The sequence below is a fragment of the Triticum dicoccoides genome, chromosome 2B (assembly GCF_002162155.2).
Source record: "Triticum dicoccoides isolate Atlit2015 ecotype Zavitan chromosome 2B, WEW_v2.0, whole genome shotgun sequence".
Classification (NCBI taxonomy): domain Eukaryota; kingdom Viridiplantae; phylum Streptophyta; class Magnoliopsida; order Poales; family Poaceae; genus Triticum; species Triticum dicoccoides.
In genome coordinates, this window is record NC_041383.1 from 102,320,110 (window position 1) to 102,331,250 (window position 11,141).

Here is an 11,141-nt window from a genome sequence, read left to right on the forward strand (position 1 = left end):
GACAAGTGTCGCACGGTCCACCCCAGCGGAACACCGAGATTGGATGTCAAAACCAATCCCTTTCGACCATCTGGATTAGTCCAAAAGTATCCGGAACGCAGGATAGACTGCCCTGATATTGGATCCCATAATAGACAGACTGCAATTCACGCAGGTTTTGATGGACGGCGGCAGTGACTCAAACCTGCTATATCCGGACACAATCCGCAAGTTGGGATAGACCCTACTACAATTCGGCATAGCCGCACTTCCTTCAAAGGAGTGGTGCCAGGCCCTTACGCCAGGTGCACAGGTTCATTATTACTAGAAGTTGTGTTCAGGTCACCTGAACACTTCTGACGAGAAAAGCTAACCTTTCATGTCACCCCATTTAAAAGTCGCTATCAAGCATCACTGGGACGGGAAGCTTTCGTCCGCTTCAATGCAATACCACATTACGCGTCTCTTACGCTTAAAATGCCCGGTCCATGTTGCATCATTTCATTAAAAGGTTGCCTGAGACCCCGAACACGGCTGGACGAGTCCGGAATAAATAAGCTAGGGGCTACCTAGCCGCACACCCCTTCACAAGGGTTTGTACATATAAGCCATAATGAGCTAGCATAGGCTCAACTTTATTAATCAATATTTCAATTTTTTATGCACTTTCTCACACGATTTCTTTTCAAACTAAGTTCCTCTCTTTTTACAGATGAACAGCGTGCACACCCGTCCAGGATACGGCACAACGGAGACACAGGCGCAGACGTGCAGTAGGGACCCGTTGCAAGGAGTCTTTTCAGACTAAGACCCTACGTAAACCTTTCTTACTGTCTCTTGTTGCTATAATCCTCTGGTTTCTCATTATAACCAGAGTGGAGACTGGCGTTTTGGCATCGGCCGCGCCAGAAGAACTTGCCCGTACCTGGACACAAGGGGCTTAGGGCATTGTTTTGCCCGCTATTGTAAAGACCGAACACCTTCGGGAGTGTTCGGCGTCTCGAGTTAGGCCTTATATGCATCAGCTCCGAATCATGTCTTTGGTCAAATGTTGGGTTTGCCCGGCTCCTGTGCTTTGCTGCCTTACGTTCCGTATCACTGGCTAACGCGGCACCAGGAGAACTACTGCGATTGTGCCCCAGTTCGGCTGGGCGAGCACCTCAGTAGAGAAAGCCGAAAACTGACTGTCATGATACAGCGAGAGACTGGTCAACCACTCGATCGACCATGGGAATGTTTAGAATTCCTCCGCTTTGATGAAGGGCCATTTCCCGGTCAGGCACATACGCGCCCCAAATTCGGAGAATGCGGTGCCCCCAGGGGCTATGTCGTAGCCCCACCCTCGAACTCCATGGCTAAGTGAAAGTGATAAAGCATTATAGTCCGGTTTCCTCGTTTGCTACGCTACCACCTCCTTTACAGGACCGAGAAGTCGGATTAAGTGTGAAAACGCGCTATTTTTTGCGAACACCCCCGCACCTTGTGCGTGGGGGCTGAAGCCGATGACTGGCATCTTTCAGGTTATACACACGTATACATGAACGGCCGCATAGGAGATATTCTATTACTTGAACGCACAAGTATAAAAGGCGCTTACATCATAAATATTGTTTTACATCATAAAAGTGTTCATTCGAACATAACCTTTTTTGAGCACTGCGACTCTATTACACGAGCACCACGCAGCACTTCGCCAAAATAATGCTCGGCGGGTAACCGGTTATCGTCCGAACCCGGGGTCGCAACAGCGGTGGCATCCATCTCTGTCCAATGTGTCTTCACATGGGCGAGTGCCATCCGCGCACCCTCTATGCAGGCCGACCGCTTCATCGCCTTGATATGCGGCACCGCCCCAAGAAATTGCTGCAATAAGCCAAAGTAATTCTTCGGCTCGGGCCTATCCGGCTAGACATGGGCCACTATATCTGTCATAGCAAGCCCGGACAACCTATTTAGCTCAGCCCACTCGGCCAAACGGTCGGTCAACGGAAGTGAACACTCCGGACTATGGAATTGAGACCAAAACAGCTCTTCCGTCTTGTGATCCTTCTGGCTTCGAAAATGCACAACGGCATCCGCCGCACTCGCTGCTAAGTCCATATAAGGGTCCTCTGGACCCCACAGTTGGCCCAGCTGAGCATACTTTGGATCCGTAAACCTTCGGCACAACAGAAAAGGCTTGCCAGCTACAATATCTCCGGCCTGGCGCAGCTCTTCCCTTATAGCCCGCATTGCAGAGCGGGCATCCTTGGCTTCGGCGGTGGCCTTCCCCAGGTCTTCTTGCCCCGCTAGGCGCTCCTTCCCAAGAGCCTCATTATGGTCGGTAGCATCTTTTAACTTCACGGCCATTTCGGCCATATCTTCCCTGCTCCGGCAGTGTGCGACCCTTTCGGCCGCTAACTCCTCGGCCGCCCTCGAGGCCGCCGCATTACTCCTTCTGGCCTACTCCTTGGCTTGAGCAAGTTCGGTCCGAAGGCTCTCCATAGCAGCGGCACTATCTGCATTTCACACACATGTTGTAAGGAGCTGGCTTCGGCTCCCTTACCAAGTGACCGCACAGGAACACTTACCTTGCGACTCATCAAGTCGCCTATTGACCAGCGTGATTTCCGCATCCGCAACAGCGAGTTGCCGCTTTAGTTCAGCAACTCCATCAGTCCGGCTGGCCCCCGGACGACCCGCCACCTGCATCGGCACGGCGGAAATTTAAACCTGCGATTTTGATCCTCGGTACGCTGTCGATGTCGACAACCTACCGAGTCTCAGGGGCTACTATCTATACAGGGCGCATTCTATATGCAAAACTATTAAAAGGTGTGTCATTTTTACGTACCTCAAACCCCGCCAGCAAACTCCTGACGGCATTATGCAACCCGCCTTCGGCGGACGAAATCCTTTCAATCACCATGCTCATCAATGTGTGGTGATCTTCTGAGATAGACGCCTTCTCAAGCAGATCCTTCAGCCGTACACCAGTTGGCGCCGAACTATCCGGCTTTGCCAAACCAGGGGGCTCCCTCCGTGACGACACTTCAGGCTCGTCCGCCCTATCCGACGGCGCTCCGGACGGAGGCGTCTCGCTCTCCATCATCTCCGGACGAAGGTCCCCCGAAGACGAGCTCATTTGCGAAGGACGGAGATCCGAACTACAAGGTAAAAACTTTAGTTATCCTCAGAAGCACAAATAGGGATGTCCCTTATTATAAAACTCCTTTCTTTCTACTTACGGCTCGTTGGAGGGCTGATTCTTTAAGGGAGATTGTGCGGCCGGGGCCTCCCCGGACGCAGGACCCTCTGGCGAAGATTTCTTCCCCCGTTTAGGGGCTTTTGCCCCCGGGTCCTCGGAGGCAGTCCTCTTCTCCCCTTGGAGGGAGGGATTCTCGATCCCCCTCTCTCAAGAGCCTCCTTAGGCGAGGCAGTAGCTTTCCTGCTTTCCCCTCCGCCTTCCTCTGGAGGCGCAACCTCAAGCATCCGGACCAGCACGGAATTCGGCGCGGTCTCGGGGAGGGGGGCCGGACACCATATCAATTTTGCTTCAGCTATCCACTCCTGTTTAGAAGGAAGTTGGTCATAAGGCGAATCATTGAAAGGCAAACAAACGGTATGTCCGGGCTTGGAACTACTTACTTGAGTATCCAGGCGATTGCAGCTTAGGCCAGCATCCTCGGTCAATTCCGGACGCGCCTCTTGCGATCCGAAGAATAATTTGTACATCTCCAGGGGTGTCATACCCATGAAGTGTTGAAGAATCCGTCGGCCCTCCGGATGGAACTCCCACAGACGGAGAGGGCGGCGTTTGCAGGGCGGGAGACGCCTAATCAGCATAACCTGCATTACCACCACCATATCAACCTCCCTCGTTTGGAGATCTCGAATCCGTCCCTGCAGTAGGGGCACGTCCTTTGACGGCCCCCAATTGAGCCCTTGGTTGATCCACGACATCAACCGTCGTGGAGGTCCCGGGCGGAATAAGGGCGGCGGCTTTTGTCTGCGGCCCCTCGGAACGGTAATATAGAACCACTCTTGCTGCCACGGGCCGAGCTCCTCTTGGAAGGAGCCAGCGGGCCACGGGGCATCGGCCCTCCTACTTATGGCCGCCCCGCCGCACTCCGCTTGACGCCCCCCGATCATCTTCGGCGCCACATTGAAGGTCTTCAGCCACAGGCCGAAGTGAGGGTTGGCGCGGAGGTAGGCTTCGCAGACGACAATAAATGCGGAAATATGGAGGATGGACTCCGGAGCCAAATCGTGGAATTCCAACCCATAGTAAAACATGAGCCCTATCACAAAAGGATCCATCGGGAAGCCTAAACCCCGATGGAGGTGGGATACAAAAACGACATACTCGCCGGGCTCGGGGGTGGGGATGGCCCGCCCTTCGGTAGGCAACCTGTGCGAAATCTCATAAGCCAGGTACTTGGCCTCCCGCAGCTTTAGCACGTCCTCCTCCGTGACGGAGGAGGGCATCCACCGGCCCTGGAGGTCGGAACCGGACATCGTTGAAGGTCCAAAGCGCTCAAATCTGGAGTTCTAGGTGCTGGAACTTGGAGCGGAGAGAGGATTCGATGGAGGATTGAAGAAAAGAAACGAGCCTTGGTCCCGTTATAAAGAGGAAGAATACCGAGAGCCATCTCCGTGACCGTTTGGGACTCGCCTTCGATAGAGGGGGCGTGGCGACGGGCGCGGTTGGGTTACCCACGTCCGTATTGATGAGAATCCTGGATTAAGGGAGAACACGATCTCTGCTTCGACAAGACGTGCCAAGGAAACCGCTTCGCTAAATGCGCTGAGGTGGTAGAGTAAAAAACGATTCAAGTAATGGCTTGGTAGTGGCGTGACGTCATGCCGCAAAAAATGTCAGCAGATTGAACTTGTGTATATATTATTCTCTCTACGGTGGAATGTGGAATTTATTTTGCAGAGCCGGACACTATCCTGGTGTTCACAATCTTCTATCATTCGGAGGAGGAACCCGCCTTGCAATGCCAAGCAATATACGCGCTGGACTTATCGTTATTGAAGCCTGGTTCAGGGGCTACTGAGGGAGTCCTGGATTAGGGGGTGTCTGGATAGCCGGACTACCATCATCAGCCGAACTATCATCGGCCGGACTATCATCATCGATCGGACTCCAAGACTATGAAGATACAAGATTGAAGACTTCGTCCCGTGTCCGGATGGGACTTTCCTTGGCGCGGAAGGCAAGCTTGGCGATACGGATACGTAGATCTCCTACCATTGTAACCGACTCTATGTAACCCTAGCCCTCTCCGGTGTCTATATAAACCGGATGGCTCTAGTCCGTAGGACCGAACAACAACAACCATTACAATCATACCATAGGCTAGCTTCTAGGGTTTAGCCTCCTTGATCTCGTGGTAGATCCACTCTTGTAAACATCCACAATATCAATATCAATCAAGCAGGACGTAGGGTTTTACCTCCATCAAGAGGGCCCGAACCTGGGTAAAACATCGTGGCCCTTGTCTCCTGTTACCATCCGCCTAGACGCACAGTTCGGGACCCCCTACCCGAGATCTGCCGGTTTTGACACCGACAATCACCCTTTCCTCTTTAGGGGAAAAACCAACGCAAGTTCAAGAGGTAGAAAGAAAGATTTCTGGCGCCGTTGCCGGGGAGACCTACGCCAAGTCAAGACAAGATTTGATCTCCCATCAACTTGCCGATTTCTAGTGCCGTTGCCGGGGAGATCTACGCCAAGTCAAGCCATACCAATTACCCATCATAAAGTCTTCTCCCTCGCATTACATTATTTTTCATTCGCCTCTTGTTTTCCTCTCCCCCACTTCTAAAACGATTTTCCAAAACCTTTGCCTTTTCTTCGCCCCTCTTCCATTCGTCTCTTCTCGCTTGCTTCTTGTGTGTTCGTTCGTTAGTGCGGTTTGTTGCCATCATGTCTGAAACTGGGGAGGTTATCATTGAAAAATATGGTAGTAACGATGGGGAAAACTTTGATGCTTTTGATAATCCTCATGAAGAACCTACTATTTTGCACACTAAAAAGTTCCAGATTGGTAGTGGTAACATTATTGGAAAAGGAGTTATTCAAGATTTCTTTACTTTGTCGGTGCTTTGCCCTCTATGGGTGGGTCTATTCTTCATCGAACTAGTAGTCTTGTGGATGCTATATCTTTGCTTGTAGTTGAACTCGAAAGACAATTTATCCACATGCATCCATGCATACAAAGGATTTTTCTAGAGTTTTCTAATATTGAGCATTCTTCTGTTAAGCGAGCGGCTACCATCTTTCTAGCACATGAGTTCAGATTTATAATGAAAGATGCCAATGAAATTTTTGTGCATTATAGGGTGGATGCTAGTCGTCCTCCCGTAGAAGCGATTCTTTTTAATCAAGAAGACATAATGTGTTTACGATCTTTAGATTATGTTGCCTATAATGAAAATCTTAGAAAGAGGGTTCCTACCGATGTTCTAGTTGATAAGATTTCTGAACTTAATGATAATTTTGCTATTCAGAACAATGAGTTTGGTTTTCCTCTTGAACAAAGGCTCATGACTTTTGGCAAAAGAATGCTTATAATGATGAATTGTTTGTGCAATATGAAGGGCCAAAGGAGGAACCAATTCCTCCCGAGCTTGATCTTGGGGACTTTTGTCCCATTAAATTTAGCCCTTTTGATTACTTTTGCTTCCCACAAAGAAAACCTGCCGGTGAGCGTAGGGATTACGACATGAGTTTTTGTGATTTGCCCTATCATTATTATGGCAATACCTAGATCTATTCGTGTTTTTATGCCTATGTAGCGACAAGACCTCAAACAGTCTGATCTCTGTGCATCAGTGTCATCCCTGGATCGGTAATGCTGACACGCACAGTACTTGAAGGATTTATAATAGAGTAGCAATCACACACTTATTATATCGAATGTATCAAAAGAGAAATTATTAAAATAAATATGGCTTAAGGCCATCTAAATCGATAACAACGGAAGGCTTGGAAGATAAAATGAGTCCATCAACTCCAACAACATTGCTGAGTGAACGACAATGACCTATGGCACCTTACTCGTCGTCTAAAAAGTCTGCAACATGAACGTTGCAGCCCGAAACGTGTCAGCACATGGAATATGCTGGCAATGTAACACAAGACAGTAATGAACAGAATAAATGCTATCACTACATGCATATATGGCTGGTGGAAAGCTCTATGGTTAACAATTTTGCATAAAGCCAATTTTCCCTACAACAAAGGAGTAAAGTTTATTTAACTATCATGGTGGTTGGTTAAACATTGAGAAGTTTCCTCCAACTCAATCCCAATTAAACATCATCATTAAACCCAATCAAATTAATTTAGAGTGATGAGATCGACATGATAATCCAAGAACTAGATACTCAAAACGTCCATAACCGGGGACACGACTAACCATGATTAGTTTATACACTCTACAGAGGTTTGCGCACTTTTCCCCACAAGACTCGAATACATCCATGGTCGAAGAATCGAGACACAGTCTTTCTGAAACAATAACTCTTTACTCTGGGTGGACAGTTACACCTACTTTCCCCTACATCTGCTATCCCACCACAAAAGGAGGTCTTGCAACGTACTCAACTATGCTAGAGCCCATAATAGCTTGTGGCTGCACACGGAAGTTTCTAGCATGAATAATCTTATGATCCCTTTGAGCCTGGGTGGCGGACCGTAGGATGATCACACGGGTACTCCGGGATAGCCTAGGACAACACTGGATTCTCCAGGTGCCTTGACAACCACTGGGTACCCCAGGGCGCCTTCAGGCAATCCACCCAGATGTGTATTAAAGTATCCACCTTAAGTTAACCATTAAGTAACAACACTCACATCTGTCATGAATCACTCGAACCAAACCACGTCTACAAGCATAACATAGCAATATAAGCAACGTAGAAGTAACTCCCAAGGTTTGATAATAAAACAGGACAATAGGTACTACCTCATCTACTTCCCAAAACCCACATATTAATCAGATCATAACCATGCAATTGTTTGAGGATTGATCGAATGCGATAAAATTTGGTAGTAAAGAGGTATGATCAAAGTGTTACTTGCCTTGCTGATGATCCGTGAAACCTAGAGACTCGTAGTAGCACGCTTCACACTCCGGGTACTCTATCGCAAACAAACAAGCATATAATAAGAACTCAACTAGAAACACGGGTAAAACTCAAATAAGAGATCTAAGTAGAAAGTTCAACTTAAGAACTCCGGTTTTGCAAAAAGAATCAAATCAAACGAAGCAACGAAACTCAAACTGCGAAAGAAACAAGCTCCGTTTACTAATCTGGACTTAAGTCAAATTTTACAGTAGGAAAATCGTGTTCAAGTTGGTTAAACAGAAAGAAGGCTTCGAGACGAAACTCTAGGCACTTGAATCGCCTGATTCCAATAAACGAGCGAAAAGCTAAACTAAAACGAAAATCAGGGCAAAAATCACGATAAAAAATAATCGCGGAAAATCACTGGTAAAAGAAAAACTGATGAACAGGTTAATGAACGAACGTTCGCTGTCTGCGGCTAACGGGTGGAAATCGTTCGTTAAAACAAACGAACGAACGGGTGTTCGCTAAACAACTAAACCAAAAAAATAAACCGATCTAAAAAAATAAACCTTGGGTTTTAGAAAAAAAACAATCGGTTTTCTCGCGAAAACCGACAAAAAACCGGCGGCGGCGGCTACCTCGGCGGCGGCTCCGGCGGACTCCGGTGGCGGCGACGGGCGGCGGGGTCGGCGGGGCATAGCGGCCGCGGTGCAGGGCGACGGCGGCGGCGGCGCTAGGGCGGGGTCGGCGGGGCACGGCGGCGGCGGTGTGTGGCGGCGGCGGCGCTAGGGCTGCGACGGAGCTAGGGTTAGGGCGACGGGGCGGGCTGGCGGGGTCGGCAGCTCGGGCCTCGGCCTTATAAGAGGCCGGCCGGGTGCAGTGTCCCAAGCGGACACGGCCCGGTAGGTCGATTTCCTTTTTTTTAAATAATATCGCCCGTAGAAAAACAAATAAAAGAAATACTAAACAGACTCCAAAAATCCTGAAATAAATTTTGCCCGTCCTCTAAAAATATAGCGGACAAAGTGAACACTTATTTGGGCCTCTAATACAATTTTGAAAAACGCATTTTTTTCCTAATTCAAATAAAATAGCGATAAAACTCTGAATAAAAATTCTTATTTGATTTTAATATTAAATATCCAATATTTCTTTATTTTGGGAAAGTCATTTTATCCCCTCTCTTTTATTTTTATAAAAGAAATATTCGAAGAGAAAATAATTAAAATCAAATGATCCTCTTTTCAAAATTTGAGAAAACTCAAATATGAAAATAACGAAATTCCCAACTCTCTCTGTGGGTCCTTGAGTTGCATAGAATTTCTCGGATCAAGCCAAAATGCAATAAAATATGATATGCAATGATGATCTAATGTATAACATTCCAAATTGAAAATTTGGGATGTTACAAACCTACCCCCTTAAGATGAATCTCACCCTCGAGATTCGGGTTGGCTAGAAAATAGGTGAGGGTGGTCCTTCCGTAGGTATTCCTCTCTTTCCCTGGTGGCTTCATCCTCGGTATGGTGGCTCCACTGAACTTTGCAGAACTTGATAACCTTGTTGCGCGTGACTTGGCTAGCAAACTCGAGAATCTTCACTGGTTTCTCCTCGTAGGTCAAATCACTATCCAACTGAATCGATTCTAGTGGCATTGTATCTCTCAGAGGAATATCAACCATCTCTGCATGGCACTTCTTCAACTCGGAAACGTGGAACACGTCGTGAACTCCTAACAATCCTTCGGGCAATTCCAACTTGTAGGCAATTTCTCCCATACATTCCAAAACTTTGTATGGTCCCACAAAATGTGGTGCTAACTTTCCCTTAACTCCAAATATCTTAACTCCTCGAAGTGGGGACACACGAATATACACTCTATCTCCGACTTCGTAAACTGTCTCCTTGCATTTTGAATCCGCATAGCTCTTCTGCCTGGACTGGGCTACCTTGAGTCTATCGCGAATCAACTTAACCTTCTCTTCAGACTCTTTAATCAAATCTGGTCCAAACAACTGACGGTCTCCAACTTCATCCCACAACAATGGTGTCCTACACCTCCTTCCGTACAAAGCTTCGAAAGGGGCCATCTTCAAACTGGCTTGATAGCTATTGTTGTAAGAGAACTCTGCATATGGCAAATTGTCGTCCCAACTAGATCCATAATCTAGCGCACAAGCTCTCAACATGTCCTCCAGAATCTGATTGACTCTCTCGGTTTGTCCATATGTCTGTGGATGATAGACTGTACTAAACTCTAGCCTGGTACCCAAAGTTTCATGCAACTTATTCCAAAACTTAAAGGTAAACTGGGTTCCTCTATCTGATACAATGGTCCTCAAAACTCCATGCAGACATACGATCCTGGTCATGTATATCTTTGCCAACTTAGCACTGGTGTAAGTGGTCTTCACTGGGATGAAATGAGCTACGTTCGTCAAACGATCGACTACAACCCATATCAAGTCATAGCCTGAACAAGTCCTGGGCAATCCCGTAATAAAATCCATGCCTAACTTATCCCACTCCCATTCAGGTATCGACAATGGCTGTAGCAATCCTGTTGGCTTCTGATGCTCTGCCTTTACTCTCTGACATACATCACAAACTGCTACATACTCCACAATATCCTCCTTCATTCCGGTCCACCAGAAACTGTTCTTCAAATCCAGATACATCTTGGTATTTCATGGGTGAATCGAATACGGTGAATCATGGGCCTCCTGCAGAATCAACTTCCTGATCTGCTCATCATTAGGCACATATCCGCGGTCCTCAAACCATAAGATATCGTGCTCATCCTCACGAAATCCCTTAGCTTTTCCTTTGCTCATCCTCCCCTTTATCTCGGCAATCTCCTTGTCCGTCTTTTGGGCTTCTCCGATCTTATCCATCAAAGTAGACTGAATTTCCAATGCGGCTACATAGCCTCTCGAAACTATCTCCAAGCATAGTTCATGAAGATCCTCTGCTAACTCCTTGGGTATCTCCCCGGTCATGAGTGTGTTGACATGGCTCTTGCGGCTCAATGCATCGGCTACCACGTTAGCCTTTCTGGGATGATAATGCAATCTCATATCATAATCCTTGATGAGCTC